General features: G+C 39.1%; 1 pseudogene; it reads right to left on the reverse strand.

The window, feature by feature from the left end:
- Positions 1 to 2,850: 2,850 nt before the first annotated feature.
- Positions 2,851 to 16,019, reverse strand: LOC140244487 (uncharacterized; annotated as a pseudogene).
- Positions 16,020 to 18,188: the final 2,169 nt, after the last annotated feature.

Consider the following 18,188-nt stretch of genomic DNA (forward strand, 5'->3'; position numbering starts at 1 on the left):
GGTGTCCCTCTATGTCCTATAATAGCGATAGAACCACACAGCGGTAAACAGAAATATGAATTCTCATTTATCAAAGAAATAGAAAAGTGGATATTCAGTCGAAGCACGATGTTAAAATTTATGCACTCTTAAGATACAACTAAGTAATAAATGAAGAACAATTTAAAAGACGTGTGAATATTGTTATCATGTTGCTAAGTATAGTTTATATCCGGGTTTCAAAGATTGATTCATGATGGCTCATTTGATTGGAGGAAATCACACTAACTAGTTGGCTGGTGAGAATGTCATGGGATGGGTAGACTTAGAATAAAGTCGGACACTTGTTCATATCCTGAAGGAACGATAACAAAAAAAAAAAAAAAACACTAATATTTGGCCTAATACGTATCCGGGCAATTACCCCCAGAGGGCAAGTAATCCCCCAGGCCCCCCCCCCCCCCCGGCTAAACACTGGTTAGTGGTAAGGTTAAGAGTTAAGATTAGGGTAAGGGTTATGTTTAGGGTTAGGAGCTGGGTTAGGGTTAGGATTAGGATTAGGGCCAGGGGAAAGGTCCGGGGTAATTGCCCAGGGGGTAATTGCCCTAGACCCCTTTGTGGCACTGAATGGTATACCCTGCATGCTTTTAAAGGAGACTTGCTAAATAAATAAATAAATAAATAAATGAATAAATAAATAAAAAAGTAAAATAAAACACACAAACAAAGAAACACGAAACACACACACACACACACACCCGCAATGATCATGGATTATTTGTAAAAAAGAAAAAAAAAAGTGACAGGCATGCACAATATTCAGTAGCGCTCGCAAAGTGTGTCGATATCGTTTCGTATGCTTACCAAGTATCAAGTAGCTAGCTGCACTTCCGGGTCTAATGTTGCCGATATCTGGCTGGCTCCGAAACAAATTTAGGCATGAGATCACTTCAATATCTGTTGTTTAGCTGTAGGAAGGTGTGAACACATGTAAGATTGCATGTGGTCTTACTTTTTACTGGACCCCAGCAAAATCCAGACAGTTTGATTGAGGACAGAGAGGTACACATTGCTTAGTGCACACAAAATGGCCGGGCGATTCGTGCAGCTTTAGAGGGGTGTTTGTATTCTTTGCGAACTTTCACCCTGATCGCTTCCGGGAAGCGGGTTTTCCCACATCTCAAACACTGTGTCTTACTGAAAATCACAGAACATAATGATGAACCATTACCATAGTATCATTAACACGTCGAGGATATACTTTCCATCAAAAAGCATTACGTGGAATGTATATATAATACTAAAATATATCACGTTATTTATTCATATATTTTTTACGTTTTTCATACGCAAGGAATGTTCGTTTATCCGAAAACGAGAACAAGGTGTGTACAAACGAACTTTCGGAATTTCGAAACTTATTTTTATTTCGGATTGACGAATCTCAGAATTATATTAAACTGCAACCAATGATAATTATACATCAAATATCATATACCAGTTATCATGCGACACAGAAGACGGCTCTTGTGTATGGTCCTTCTCTCTCTCTCTCTCTCTCTCTCTTTCTTTCTCTTTAATGGCTACAGTCACATTGTGAACATTTTGAATATTGTGAACTTCCTTGCTGTTTAAACACATTGTCTAAAATTTGATGAAAGCAAAAGCATGCAGGGGACTTCACATACACCTGCGTATGTGTAGTAAACACGGTATGGTTATTCTGTTCTGTACACGGGGGTAGGTTGGTAATTAAAAAAAAAATATGAATTTCGTTCAGCTAATTCAAGGATGATTTTTCCCTTTACTGCAAGTTTTGGGAAATGAATTCTCAAGGGAGTGTAAGGAAGTTTATGTAATGAAGCAGATATTGGTTGATTTGACAAGTTGATCAAATTTGACATAATTGTTCGATATAGGGTATGCTAAAAAAAGAAGAAGTTATAAAAAAAATGAGGGATTAAGTAGCACAAGTTTCTTTTTTGTGTAATGTACGTGTATCTTTTCTTTTGGAAAGAGATCAAGATCAAAACCAAAACCAAAACACCTCAGAATATATTGCACTGTATGTTGAATTTGTTCATATTAATTTCGTTGTTAACATGGACCTGATATTGAATGAAATTCAAGTAAAGAATATCATAAAACAAAAAGTGGTTGTAGATGTGTATGTGTGTGCGTGTGCGTATGTGTGTGTATGTGTGTGTGTGTGTGTGTGTGTGTGTGTGTGTGTGTGTATGCTCATGCATGAAGGACGTTTGGTGTGATACTTGGCTGTGAACACCAGTCCAAATCATGGCGTCCAGGCTCATAGAAACAACGTGACGATGCTGATAAAAACACAGCTTGAGTTACTTTTTTTTTAAATATATTGCTTTATACATCCTTCTCTTTCTCGTCTACCCCCCCCCCCCCTCTCTCTCTCTCACTGCTGAAATGACTCAATTATATTTACAGTTGTTTTGCACATGCAAAAAAATCCTTGTTTATTTTCAAAGATTTTCACCACCTGGCTGAATACTTACATTATTATAATCGATTCTCAACAGATGACTACTTCTGTATCGTTTCGCTATCTCTCTCTTTTTCTCTTTCTCTCTCTCTCTTTCTGTCAATGTACGTATCTATACATCTATCTATATTTCTCTCATACAGCCTGTTAGTGACTCTTATTCCTCTTGAAAACTAATATGATATTCCCAGGGCTCTCGGAAGTAGTTTGACTTCATACACACCTTTCGTCGTAATTCCGCGTCTTGGGGGAGTTAACGAGAGTGCGCTCGTATGGAATTCGCGGACACAAGGGACCAAAAATTACAGTAACAGATTCTACAATCTTTGTTTGTGATCTTTTTCCCTTTTTTGACAATTTCAATCTACGGAAAGACACAACAACAACAAAATGACAAGAAAAGCAAGTTAAAGTCATCACAGATTTTTCTGTTGGTTCATGGAATATGACAAGCGACTTCGAATTATTGGAAAACGAGGAACACAATATCTAAAGAGTTTAAACGCGAAAACCGATGTATTTGTTTTCACCAACTCGAAATATTTAAGACAGAAGCTGTGGAAAAGCAAAATAAATAATTGGACTGTAAGTTATAATTATGATAATATATTCCAATATTTTTATCGTTACGTTACCATCGCAGTTTCATTGAATATATTATTCAAATTTATCTCTATTCATTTCGATGATGACTTAGTATATAAACCGTACATTGAAAATGACCGTTATCTGTTTTTTCATCAAACTCTTCATTTCATTTTAACTCAATTTGGAAAGAGCAGCGAAAATAGAGACCATCATTCGTAAACGTTTCTAGGCACTCCCACATGATCTAACTACAGTTTTGTTGTACACTGTAAAACTCATCGTGAAAGCAAATTGACCGAATATTATCAAGGCGCTGATGGCTATAAGGCAACAAATAGTATACGTCAATTTGCTTTTATTTCCTAATCAAGACAGTTGTGTTATCGTTTTTATGTCACAATGAATGTACCAGCTATTTTCATTTTGAAACGGAAATTGACGAAATTTGATTTTACTCCAAACGTAGAAACAAGACGCAGGATGTGTCTACAGAGCTGTAATGTTTCCATAGACACTGATATATTGCTGTGTGTAGTGTACGGAGTAAGTAGTTACATATACTCAGATGCAATAGACATGAACTTCACTCGATCGTAGTTGGGATGATAAGTGATCTTTATTGGCGAATCTTTCTGATATTAAACATGAATATACAAGCAGTTGAATAGAGGTGTGATCGTGTTAATGCTAGGATGAGGGACGAGGTGTAGTGGTCTGTCTTACTTTGAAAGTGGTCAACGATATTTATGTGAGATCATTGATCAAGAGGAAGTGATGGACAGTCATGGCAATGGAATGTGTGCTGGTTTAGAGTGAGATGAAAGACTGGACATAGTGGCGTGATTATAGTAGAATCACAACGTTCAGTGGTCAGTGGAGATTACACCAGGGCCCTGTTTCATAAGGCTGTTCGTAAAGTTATGAACGATCAGTGTGTCCGACTTTGTATTGGTTTGATGATGCACGGTCATAGATGCAATATAACATCTAAATCATGTTACATTAATTTCTAATCACAGTATAATTAGTCCACCCAATTTCTCATTTTGTCTTGACTAGCGTGATAATATCATCATTATGTTAAGCGAGCTGTACAGAACAAAAATACAACAGAATAATCATACAATGAAGATAATCCATATTAAAAGATACAAAAATAAGACAACAAACCAAGAAAAAAAAAACTCTGTAAAAAAAGAGTCACGTAGTATAAGTACAGACAGATAATAAGACAAACAAACAAACAACATGTGACAAGGGAGTGAGAAACGGTAATTACTAACCGTGTTTCAGAGAAAGAATTCAGTAAAGAGGGCAGAGAAAAAGACGACACAATGTCATAATGAATGTAACGCGGTATGGATGGATGTACAGATTTCTTTTGTTTAAGACAATTCGGAAGACATGGAAAAATTGCAACGAAACACTACAAAACTTCGTTTAGACAAAAATCAATACAAGCACGTACATGCACTAATGTAACATCTAAATCATGTATCATTAATTTCTAATCACAATATAATTAGTTCACAGAAGTTTGCATTTTGTCTTTACTAGCGTGATAATATCATCATCATGTTAAGCGAACTGTACAGGAATGAACTATACGATGCGAATTACGAACATTGATGGCTACGAACGAAGTCTACTACCAGCAATTAACAACGTGCTGTTATCTATGATAAAAGTGATACTACATACATTGTATAAAAGTTGACCCACACATTTTCCAAGATCAACATGCATGACATACGAGTTCCATCTTTTCAATTTTCATTTCATTTCATTTTCAACAACGCAAAATATTTTATACACAAAATAACACAGTATCAATACATTGTAGCTACAAAGAAAAATACGTGAAATCGGCAATACAATAAGCATCATAAAAGCAGATGAATCAATTTGAAATTAAAGTTTCAGGAAATGGAGGAGACATAGAGACACTTCTCCTCGTGGAGCCGAGTTTATTATTTAACCATGGTATAAAGCTTGCTATGAGGTAAAAACTGTTTTTCAGCAAGGCCGTGAAATGATAACAAAACATAGAAATCATACAATGAAGTGAATCCAAGCTAAAAGACACAAAATTAAGACAAAAATCCAAGGAAAAAAAAAACTGCACACAAAAAAAAACAAAGAGCCACGCAGTATAAGTTCAGACAGATGATAAAACAAACAAACAACATATGACAAGGTAGTGAGAAACGGTAATTACTGACCATAAAAAAAAAAAAAAAAATATATATATATATATATATATATATATATATATAAATAAGGTCGATAAATTTACAAAGGAAATGTGAGAAAATCCTTTTACGAATGCGGTAATTGACGCTATGGATCTTGTTTCTATTGGCGATATGAAGTTTTATATGAAGTCATTTACATTTTCTAAAGCTATGACTCATTGAATGGGTGAAATTGGTCTCAGTCCTATACCTTGTCGATTTGGTTATGCAAAAAAAACAAACATATTTTTTCTTATCTTAATGTACGAAGGGCTATATCAAGACACTTCAGTTAATCTCTGTCCCCTTTAGTGTTGTTCACTTGCAGCTCCACGCTCATATTTGGTGCACCACAATGTCATCAGACTCCTCCGTTACAAGTGACGTCAGTTTATTCACAAAAAGGAAAGTGAGCTATTGCAGACATCAGAAAGCATGGAACATAAGCAACTTAAAATATGCATGAAAAAGAAAATGAAGAGAGAGGGAGAGAGATAGGGAGAAGCTGAAAGAGGTGTTGCATGTTTTTTTTTTTTGGGGGGGGGGGGGGAAGTGAAAAATGATAATGATCAGAAATACATTGATTTCGTTTGGATGATCTTCTGTGCAACCATTTCATCCAAATTCTTGTAGAATATTCTCCTCGACCAAAGCAGTTGTTTGGCATTATGGTTTGTTTGTTTGTTGCTTCGGTGGAAAGCAAAATAAATCTTATCCCTTCCCAATAACTACAACAGCTACTTTTCTTACTTTTTTTTATTTACGTCTTAGTTACGTCAGTGAAGGGTATTAATTTGTCAATCAGTTGCAACAGCTACTTTGCTTTAAAATGGAAATGGAGATTATTGTCACTGTTCCCAAGCTGATAAAGGCAGTGTGTTTGTATGCGATAAGTTTTCAGATCCATTATATCAAATTTTTTTTCGGAATGCCGATGAAGCAGAAAACCGCTGTTCACTCTCATATTATTTTATATTAGTCCCAATATGCGACGTGACTTTCTGGCTTCAAAAACGCAGCTACACTTATACCAGTCACACAAAAACAATACAGTCAAACCTGTCTATAGCGGCCACCCAAGGGAGACAAAAAAAGAGGCCGTTATAGACAGGTGGTCGCTATAGACATGTTATTCTATTTTGTGTGCATTGCCTATAAGTATCATCGTTGTATATCTATATGAGTACTTATACATGCATAACATACATGTATGTGTGTACGTATGCACACGTGTGTTTCATGCATTGAACAATGCCGGTGTTTATGAAGTTGTTGCACAGTAGCATGTGTACAGTCGTGAAGAAAGCTTAACTCTATAAATGCAGCGGTGGCGATCACTGAACGTTGCTCATGAATGACTAGCACGGTTACAAAGCAGAAAAACACGCTGAATTACCGGCTCGGCTACGGCTCCATCGGGTCTGTGGCCGCTATAGACAGGTTAAAATCTACCGCGGGAAACAAAATTTGTGGCCTCTTATCGCGTTAGAAAGGTGGTCGCTATACACAGGGTCTTTGACAGGGCTTTTCTCTCGGGGGAATTTTTCAGTGGCCGCTATAAATAGGTGACCGCTATAGACAGGTGCCGCTAAGGCAGGTTTCACTGTACCTCAATTATAATCTCACTCAATACATTATTGAGCACACTAACATATAATACACACAGAGCACAGAGCAAAATAATATGATTCTATCACGATTAATTGCGTATAAAGTTTTCCTCCCATTAGATCAAACAGGGCAATATATATCAAAGGCAAACTAGGGAAATGGAGGATACTTGTTTGCTTGGCAACGTCTAGAATATTTGAAATATTATTGTGATATCTTTCGTTAAGCAGAGTTAACTGCAGGAATAAACTGCCTAATTTACACTAACAATACTGTGCACTTGGCCATACGCATTTCTGTGGCTTTTCAGGTTTCCGGTTTCAGTTTTTGTAACAGCGCAACTTGAACTTGATACCAAGGTTTTTTTTTTTCTGTTCGTTATCACATTTTTAGCTGAGAATCAAAGCAAGGTGTTACGGGTTCCATTTTACGGTTTCATGAAACTGAGGCTTATTTAAATATTCATTAATCGAACGTTTGTTTTAAATCTCACTGCATTCCATTGCAGTAATGTCAAATAGCTCCAAAACCAAAATCATGAATATTGTGACTTGCTTTTAAATTGATGACAGTCAGATTGTGATATTCAAAGAGGACGAAACTGATGGCACTCGCTGTTATGCTGTCTGTTTAGAGCCCGTTGAGGGACGCTTATATCATATTCAAACTTAAAGAGTTTCATCGCAATGTGGGTTAAGTGCTAATTCTAAAAAATAGTTATAATAAATAAAGTAAGCCATAATCATTTCATATAACAATATCAAAACTTTCCAGTGTTACCTCCCATGTAAATTAAAAAGAAATGAAGTAATGATGTGAAATTATGACTTTTATATTCCTTCAACTGTTTTGATTTTTAGCAGCTTTAATCGTAAAAATCTCAACTTTAACAAAAATGGATTTAGTTCGTTTTTGCGATGAAACTCTTCAAATAAACAACACGGAACATTTTTTGTTTTGCGTCAATCTAACCAGGCGTATAACTCTGGGTTCACTTAGAGTATCGCACCAAATAATTCATTTTCCCAACATGTTACTGCAGAGCCAATTACATTTTTACATTACATCGCATCGAATATGTACAGTCTATATTGAGTGCAGAAAGCTATCTCACCACTCTCAAACTCTTGTAGATAGCACCAAAAATCTCTTTCTCGTTTTTGTATCTTGAAATCAGTGATGATATTGTGCACGTGCTCCAAATCTTTCGTGTATCGATCGATACTGACGAGACCCTCCATGTGATTCACCCAGGCTACAATGACCGAATCATCTCGACAAACAGCTGGCCAGGCATACATACCCTCCTTCTTCAAGACATTCTCCTTCTTTCCCTTACCATCAAGCAGACGACACCTGATTCATTTTTCAGCATTAGTTTCCCGTGGTGTGAAAAGAGAATAATAGTACAGGTATGTCTCCATCACACGTTATTTCCTTGACTGCCTTACCACCCTGTGGGGTAAATACCTTGATCATTTTGAGTTCCCTGGAACCCACGTAGATATTATCATCTCTATCCACAGTGAGACCACTAACCCCTCTGTCATACCAGCTCATCGTCTCGAACGTGACGTCGAGCTTCTCCCACTGTGCAGTGTAGAGTGACACCTTGTTTTTTATGTCTCGTACAACACTTAAACCATCAGATAGGAATCCAATATTACAGACACAAACATCCTTCAGCACGGTCAGCAGTAACTCACCGTCAGGGGAGTAGAGATGGATTCCCCCGTTAGACGATCCCACCGCCATCTTACCGTCTGGTGTACGAGTCATACAGATCATCAAGCGTACGATAGGTAGCTCTACGTCTGCTTTGATTTCCCAAGTCCAGCCCCCAGCTTTCCAAGACGAAGTTCGTTGACCTTCATTTCTTTACGGAATGAAATCTTTTGAGCTCGTACTGCCACACCTTTCGGTGATTGGTCGTCAGGATCATCTCGTTCCAGGAAACTCTTCAAGTTCTCGCATAGCGTGTCGTGTGCAAACAAGGCGTCTTTCTCTAGCGGTACCTTCATACCGTTAGTTACCAGCTCTTCCATAGCGTTCACGTGACTGACTGTTTGGCGACTCTCTTCCTCCATAGTTTGTAATTCCTTCTCGAATTTTTCAGACAATCGTTTCACTTGGCATTTCAGGGTCTCTCTTCTGGTTGACAATAGTTGCATGTATTCCTCGTAGGTTTCGTCGATGTCACCATTGAGTCTTCTCATCATGTTTGTTATTTCATTTCGCTGTGTCTTTATGAAATCAATATGATTTCCAATCGTTGTTTTCTTGATTTTGCTGTATCTTGTAACTTCTTGATATTTTCCTTCAATTTTTCCTCATGGATAGTTGCCTCTTCGATCTGATGCCCTGCTTGTAAGTGCCTTACCATCCCGCACTTGCTGCAAATGTACTCCCGACATTTGGTACAAAATACTCCTCATCATCGTTAGGATGTTTCTTACACTTCCGTCGCCTCTCAACACGAACTTTTCCAGAGATCACGTCACTCATGGGCACCACTTCGTGTTTTGAGACCGGCTTCCAGAGCGAGTGTATTTTCTCACACGATTCACACATGTATTTTCCACAGTCCTGACAGTAGGACACAGCTGGCTGCTTTTCGTCCGTCTCACAAACTGTGCATATTGGATTCTTGGTTTTCACTTCGTCCACTAGAGAATTCAGTGGTACGTTTGTTTGTAACATACTCACATCTCCACTTGGAACGGGCGTTTCTTTCCTGCATATAGGGCATGCTATAGTTTGTTGGCTGGGCTGAGTTTGAAAGATTCGTCGCAGGCAGTCTTTGCAGAAGGTGTGAGAACACGTCAGTGATTTAGGTTGGTTGAAAAGTGTCAGGCAGATAGGACACTCCAGATTCTGGCTGCTGATTTGATGAAACATTGCCATGGTGTCTGTCCGTCCTGTAATAGCAAAAGAACCACATAGTGGTAAACACACCGACGAGTACCTTTAGAATTATGGAATATCATTACCAAAGGCATACAGTAGAAACGTGGATATTCAGTCAAAGCACGATGTTAAAATTTGTGGACTCTTAAGATAGAACGAAGTAATAAATGAAGTAGAATTTAAAAGACGTGTGTGAATATTGTTATTTTGTTGCTTAATAGTTTATATCCGGGCTTTAAAGATTGATTTCTGATGGTATATTTGATTGGAGGAGATCACACTATAATAACTACATTGTACTTGGCTGGCGAGAATGTAATGGATGGGTCGGCTTAGAAAAAGTCGGGTTCTTCTTCATATTCTGAAGGAGCATAGCATACAAAAAAATACACTCGTGAAAACACTATGAGATGATGCGAGCAGCTATAACGGAGGGATGATGCTTTTAAAAATAATAAAAAGTTTTGGTACCTCAAAAGTTTCCTTGAATTTCCTTGTCTCAGGTTAAAGTACCTTTCATATAACTAACACTGTGAGACTTACTCGCCCCAAAGTGCTCTCATGTCTTAGTAATCATGCAATTAACTGCGACCAGCAGCCCCATACGCATAGCGACCAGCAGTCCCATACGCAGAGCGTAATCGGGCTTCGCATTGTAGCATTCAGGATCATGACAGATTTAGTATCGCAGGATAAATGGCAACTTAAAATCCCAAAAATTCTTCAATTTGAAGACTTACCAATTAAGGTGAAGTATTGAAAACAGGCTTCGGGCAACGTTTGGTTCTGCCTATAGTCCCTTTCTGTTCGAATTGATGACTGAATGTGACTCGGTCGCAACGGCGTAGCCAGGATTTCATCTTAGGGGGGCGGTTAGTCTGCGAGGGAGCGAAGCGACCGAGCCCGAGCGAGCGGAGCGAGCGAGGGGGGGGGGAGGGTGTGGGAGGGGGGTGTCCCCCTCCCACGGTAAGAACTTTTTTGCATTTGGATGTTGTAAATGGTGCAATTTGATGCATGTTTTTGCGCGTTTTATCGACGTGAAACAGTCCCACTTGTTTATGGTAGCAGTTATTTTGATGTAGATTATTATTGAACAATTTGCCTATAAAAGGGTATAATTTAGATACACTTCTTGTATTAATTCTTTTCACTGAATATCATGAACGCGACTGAACCCGAGCGAGCGGAGCGAGCGAGGGGGGAGGGGAGGGTGTGGGAGGGGGTGTCCCCCCTCCCACGATAAGAACTTTTTGCATTTTGATGTTGCAAATGGTGCAATTTGATGCATGTTTTTGCGCGTTTTATCGACGTGAAACAGTCCCACTTGTTTAAGATAGCAGTATATTTTAGTGTAGATTATTATTGAACAATTTGCCTATAAAATGGCATAATTCAAATATTCTTTTCACTGAATATCATGAACGCGACTGAACCCGAGCGAGCGGAGCGAGCGAGGGGGTAGGGGAGGGTGTGGGAGGGGGGTTTCCCCCTCCCACGGTGAGAAGTTTTTACATTTTGATTTGCAAATGGTGCAATTTGATGCATGTATTTGCGTGTTTTAACGACGTGAAACAGTCCACTTGTTTAAGATTGCAGTATATTTTAGTGTAGATATCATTGAACAATTTGCCTATAAAATGGTATAATTCCAATACACTTCTTGTATTAATTCTTTTCACTGAATATCATGAACGCGACTGAACCCGAGCAAGCGGAGCGAGCGAGGGGGTAGGGGAGGGTGTGGGAGGGTGGTTTCCCCCCTCCCACGGTGAGAACTTTTTCATTTTGATTTTGCAAATGGTGCAATTTGATGCATGTTTTAACGACGTGAAACAGTCCCACTTGTTTAAGATTGCAGTATATTTTATATCATGAACGCGACTGAACCCGAGCGAGCGGAGCGAGCGAGGGGAGGGGAGGGTGTGGGAGGGGGGTGTCCCCCTCCCACGATAAGAACTTTTTGCATTTTGATGTTGCAAATGGTGCAGATGCATGTTTTTGCGCGTTTTATGACGTGAAACAGTCCCTCTTGTTTAAGGTAGCAGTATATTTTAGTGTAGATTATTATTGAACAATTTGCCTATAAAATGGTATAATTCAAATACACTTCTTGTATTAATTCTTTTCACTGAATATCATGAACGCGACTGAACCCGAGCGAGCGGAGCGAGCGGAGCGAGCGAGGGGGTAGGGGAGGGTGAGAGGGGAACCCCCCTCCCACGGTGAGAACTTTTTACTTTTGATTTTGCAAATGAGCAATTTGATGCATGTATTTGCGTGTTTTAACGACGTGAAACAGTCCCACTTGTTTAAGATTGCAGTATATTTTAGAGTAGATTATCATTGAACAATTTGCCTATAAAATGGTATAATTCCAATACACTTCTTGTATTAATTCTTTTCACTGAATATCATGAACGCGACTGAACCCGGAGCAGCGGAGCGAGCGAGGGGGTAGGGGAGGGTGTGGGAGGGGGTTTCCCCCCCCCCACGGTGAGAACTTTTTACATTTTGATTTTGCAAATGGTGCAATTGATGCAGTTTTAACGACGTGAAACAGTCCCACTTGTTTAAGATTGCAGTATATTTTATATCATGAACACGACTGAACCCGAGCGAGCGGAGCGAGCGAGGGGAGGGGAGGGTGTGGGAGGGGGTGTCCCCCCTCCCACGATAAGAACTTTTTGCATTTTGATGTTGCAAATGGTGCAATTTGATGCATGTTTTTGCGCGTTTTATTGACGTGAAACAGTCCCTCTTGTTTAAGGTAGCAGTATATTTTAGTGTAGATTATTATTGAACAATTTGCCTATGAAATGGTATAATTCAATACACTTCTTGTATTAATTCTTTTCACTGAATATCATGAACGCGACTGAACCCGAGCGAGCGGAGCGACGGGAGCGAGCGAGGGGGTAGGGGAGGGTGAGAGGGGAACCCCCCTCCCACGGTGAGAACTTTTTACAGTTTGATTTTGCAAATGGGGCAATTTGATGCATGTATTTGCGTGTTTTACGACGTGAAATAGTCCCACTTGTTTAAGATTGCAGTATATTTTAGTGTAGATTATTATTGAACAATTTGCCTATGAAATGGTATAATTCCAATACACTTCTTGTATTAATTCTTTTCACTGAATATCATGAACGCGACTGAACCCGAGCGAGCCGGAGCGAGCGAGGGGGTAGGGGAGGGTGTGGGAGGGGGGTTTCCCCCCTCCCACGGTGAGAAGTTTTTACATTTGATTTTGCAAATGGTGCAATTTGATGCATGTTTTGCCCGTTTTATCGACCGTGAAACAGTCCCACTTGTTTAAGGTAGCAGTATATTTTAGTGTAGATTATTATTGAACAATTTGCCTATAAAATGGTATAATTCCAATACACTTCTTGTATTAATTCTTTCACTGTATATCACGAACTCGACTGAACCCGAGCGAGCGGAGCGAGCGAGGGGTAGGGGAGGGTGTGGGAGGGGGTGTCCCCCCTCCTACGGTGAGAACTTTTTGCATTTTGATGTTGCAAATGGTGCAATTTGATGCATGTTTTTGCGTGTTTTAACGAGTTGAAACAGTCCCACTTGTTTAAGGTTGCCGTATACTTTATTGTAGATTATTATTGAACAATTTGCCTATAAAACAGTATAATTCAAACACACTAGTCTTCTTGTATTAATTCTTACACTGAATATCATGAACGCTGTCTGTTCAGCAATCAAACAGAAAAGCATGCACACGAGGGTGTAGATAGGGGCATATTCCCTCCCACACGAAGGTGATTTGCGTTTTCAGACCTGAAATTCAGCGATCTGGTGCAAATTTTTGGTGCAACACTTTTCATCGAAGTGTTAAAATCACGGAATTTAGCTCTTATTCCGAATGTGCACCATCTGTGCGTATGTATAAAGTCTAGTGAGGTAGAACTTAGGGGAAGGGGGATTCCCCCCTCCCGCTCGCGGAGCTTTTGCGTTTTTAGAATTGAAATAAAGCGATCTTGGTATAGCCACAGTCTACTTCTTTGCATGGCGGGGGGGGGGGGGGGAACAGAAGAAGGCGTTAGCGAGTGTTATCTCCACTCTTCCCTTCCGATGGAGCTTGTATCTTTTTAAGGCTGAAATGAGATATCTCGTATACGCATAATAAGCATATTTGATGGAATCAACATTTGGGTAATCAAAAAAAAAATGATGGGGGGGGGGGCTGAGGGAGGAAAGGGTCGATTAAAAGGGGAAATTCCCCTTATACATGAGGGAACCTTCAGTTTTCGGAATATTAGTGAAAAGTCTTGTGCACTCAGAATTATTCAGAATTTTTTTTAATCTAAAAAGTGTACTTAGCTAGGGGAAGCGGCAAGAGGGGGAGGGTTTGGGAGGGGGTATCCCCTCCCAAGCACGAGAGATTTTGCATATTTTGAATTGAAATTCAACGATCTGGTGCACACTTTGAGTGAAATATTCAAAAAAATATATCTTATTTGATGAAAGGTTGCAAAGGAGACCCGCTTCATGTGCATGCATACAGTATACACGCATTTTTTTTTTCCGCCTCCCAACTTCCTCGGTCCAAATCTTAGGGGGGCGACCGCCCCCATCGCCCCCCCCCCCCCCCCCCCCCCTGGCTACGCCAGTGCTCGGTCGAGAGGACCTTGGGAGAGCTACCATACACTGAATAGTATACTACAGCCAGTGCATGCGAACACATAACATGCGCACAAATTTCAATCCATCAACGGATAAGATGTTTGTGTGCGCATGCGCTGGCCGTAGTAGTCAGTGTAGTAGCTCTCCCAAGGTCCTCTCGACCGGGTCACATTCAGTCATCAATTCGAACAGAAAGGACTATTGGCAGAACCAACGTTGTTCGAAGCCTGTTTTCAATACTTCAACTTAATTGGTAAGTCTTCAAATCGAAGAAATTTTTGGATTCTAAGTTGCCATTTACCCGCGATATATTCTGTCATGATCCTGAATGCTACAATGCGAAGCCCCATTACGCTATGCGTATGGGGCTGCTGGTCGCAGTTAGCTATGCGTACAATGGGCTGCACGCTGCTGGTCGCAGTCAGTGGTTTCGTACAGTATTTATCGACGCCGTACGGCGCGGGCTCTGGTACGAAACCATTATTGCATGATTTATACTAAGACATGAGAGCACTTTGGGGCGAGTAATTCTCACAGACAACGTACTTTAACGTGAAACACAAACCAAGACAAGGAAATTCAGGAAACTTTTGAGGTACTAAAACTTTATTATCTTTAACCATGACTGTTTATATCTACAGAAGCGAGAGTATCCTTGACGATATCGTACACAAAATTTGTCATGTGAAAACAAAATATCAATAACCAGATAAAAATATGAGCGAAATGAAAAAAAAATATTATCTGGAAACATGTGTCTGTTCTTCTTATGCAATGTAACAATGTTAACAAAATTCAGCTTCTATTGCGTCAAATATGCATTTGAATGAAGACGATGTGTCTAGCAGCTTTGATGGACGGATTAGCTGCACCATACAACAACCATGCACTCTTTGACTATTTTTTTTCCTTTTATCTGCGACACTATGATTATGTTCCCAATATACCTTAAGCAAGCATGAAAATACACCCTCTCTTTTATGCCTCAGTTTAGATTAAGAGATAATGAAAACAACGTAATTGAGTAAGTCACTGTTAATACAGTAAAAACAGGAAGTCGTAAAGAGTTCTGACCAATGCCGAATTCTGCTCATTAATGTCTCCATTTCCCTAAACTTCTATCTGTTTGCACCAATTTGTGATAGTCATTAGACCTGGGCCCCGTTTCATAAAAGATGTTAGGATGTCAACTCTTGCTGGAATGACAACTTCCCATAGCAACAGCCAATCAGAAAGCTGGATTCTTGTCGTTACCATGACAATTGACATTCCAGCAAGAGTTGTTATCATTGCGTTGCGTTCAACATCATATCGTTGCGTTCAACATGTCAGACAAAACTAGCAAAATCATAGCAGACCTGTTAACCAAACAGACAAGCGATAATCAGTTCTAATTATATTTAGTGATGATGGATTATTTGTAAAAACATGTGACAGGCACAATATTCAGTAACGCTCGCAAAGTGCTTAGATATCGTTTCGTATACTTACCAAGTAGCTGGCTGCACTTCCGGGTTCAAGATTGCCGATTGCTTGTCTGGCTCCGAATCAAAGTTAGACATGAGATCACATTAAATCGGTTGTTCAGCTGTAGGAAGGTGTGAACACATGTAAGATTGCATGTGGTCTTTGCAATACTGGACCCCAGCAAAATCCTGAGAATTTGTTTGAGGACAGAGAGATACATGCGTATTGCGCACAAAATGGCGGGACGATTCGTGCAACTTTCAGAGGGGTGTTTGTATCTCTGTGACCTTTCACCCTGATCGCTTATAGAAGCGGGTTTTCCCCATATGTCAAACACCGTGTCTAACTGAAAATCATAGTGCATAATGATTAACCATCACCATAGTATCATTAACACATCGAGGGAATATGTTTATATACTTTCCATCAAAAAGCAATCTGTGGAATGTATATTCTAATATATATGTAACACGTTTATTTATTTATATATTCTATCGTTTTTCATACGTTAGGAATGTTCGTTTAATATCCGAAAACGAGAACAAGGTGCGTACAAACAAACTTTCTGAGTTTCGAAACTTATCTTTATTTCGGATTGACCAACCTCAGAATTATATTGAACTATAACCAATGATTTCACAAATTTGCTATCATGCGACACAGAAGACGGCTCTTGTGTATAGTCCTTCTATCTCTCTCTCTCTTTCTTTCTCTTTAATGATTACAGTCACACTGTGAACATTTTGAATATTGATATCTTCCTTGCTCTTTGAACACATTGTCTAAAATTTGATGAAGGCAAAAACATGCAGGGGACTTCACATACGCCTGCGTATGTATAATATGCATAGTATGGTTACTCTGTTTTGTACGGGGGGGGGGTAGGTTGGTAGGTTTAAAAAATGATGAATTTCGTTCAGTTAATTCAAGCATGATTTTTTTTTTCACTTTACTGCAGGTTTTGGAAAATGCTGTATTCTCAAGGGAGTGTAAGGGAGTTTATGAAATGAAGCAGATATTACTTTATTAAAATATTGTGATCAAGTTGATCAAATGTGATATATATATTTTTTTTTCGATATAGATTATGCTCTGCAAAAAAGAGCGTGTGTTTTAAATAAGGAGGTGATTCAGCAGCACAAGTTTTAGTGTAATGAGGTAGATATGGATTGACTTGACTAGATTGATCAAGATGGCGTTTTCTGAGAGTATTGTAGAGTTAATTTCATGTCATTTCTCTTATACATGGTATGATTGAAAAAAGAAAGAATATATTGTGGCGTATGTTGGAATAAAATGATTTAGCAACACAAAAGAAGAGAATACAGCTGCTTATTTTTGTTCATATTAATTTCGTAGTTAACATGGACCTGATGTTGAATGAAATTCAAATAAAGAATATCATAAAACAAAAGAATGGTTGTGTGTGTGTGTGTCAGTGTGTGTGTATGTGTGCTCATGCGTGAAAGACGTTTGGTGTGATACTTGCCTGTGAACACCAGTGAAAATCATGGCCTCTTGATGCTTTGAAAATGACGCATGAACAAAAGAGGGTGATTTCATTAAATTCCAAGCTCATAAAAACAACGCGACGATACTGCAAAGACACGGCTTGACTTTCTTTTTAAAAATATATTTAAACATATATCTCCTTCGCTTTATAGTCTACCTCCCCCGCCCCCTCTCTCTCTCTCCTCTCTCTCTCTCTCTCTCTCTCTCTCTCTCTTTCTCTCGCTGCTGAAAGGACTCAATTACACTTACAGTTATTTACACCTGCAACAAACTCCTTGTTTATTGGAAAGATGGTCACTACCTGGCTGAATACTCACATTATTATAATCGATTCTCAACAGATGACGACTTCGGAATCGTTTCGCTATCTCTCTCCTTTTCTCTCTGTTCTGTCAATGTATCTATCTATACATCTACCTTTATTTCTCTCATACAGTCTGTTAGTGACTCTTATTCCTCTTGAAAACTAGTATGATATTCCCAGGGCTCTCGTACGAAGTTTGATTTCTCACACACCTTTCGTCGTAATGCGCGTCTTGGGGGAGTTAACAAGAGTGCGCTCGTATGGAATTCGTGGATACAAGGGACAAAAAATTACAGTCACAGATTCTACAATCTCTGTTTCTGTTTCTTTGTTTGTTTGTTGTTGTTTGTTTTGACAATTTCAAGCTTCGGAAGACAAAACAACGACAAAACGACAAGAAAAAGCGAGCTAATCCGACAAAACGACAAGAAAAAGC

The sequence above is a fragment of the Diadema setosum genome, chromosome 21, assembly GCF_964275005.1.
Source record: "Diadema setosum chromosome 21, eeDiaSeto1, whole genome shotgun sequence".
Lineage (NCBI taxonomy): Eukaryota > Metazoa > Echinodermata > Echinoidea > Diadematoida > Diadematidae > Diadema > Diadema setosum.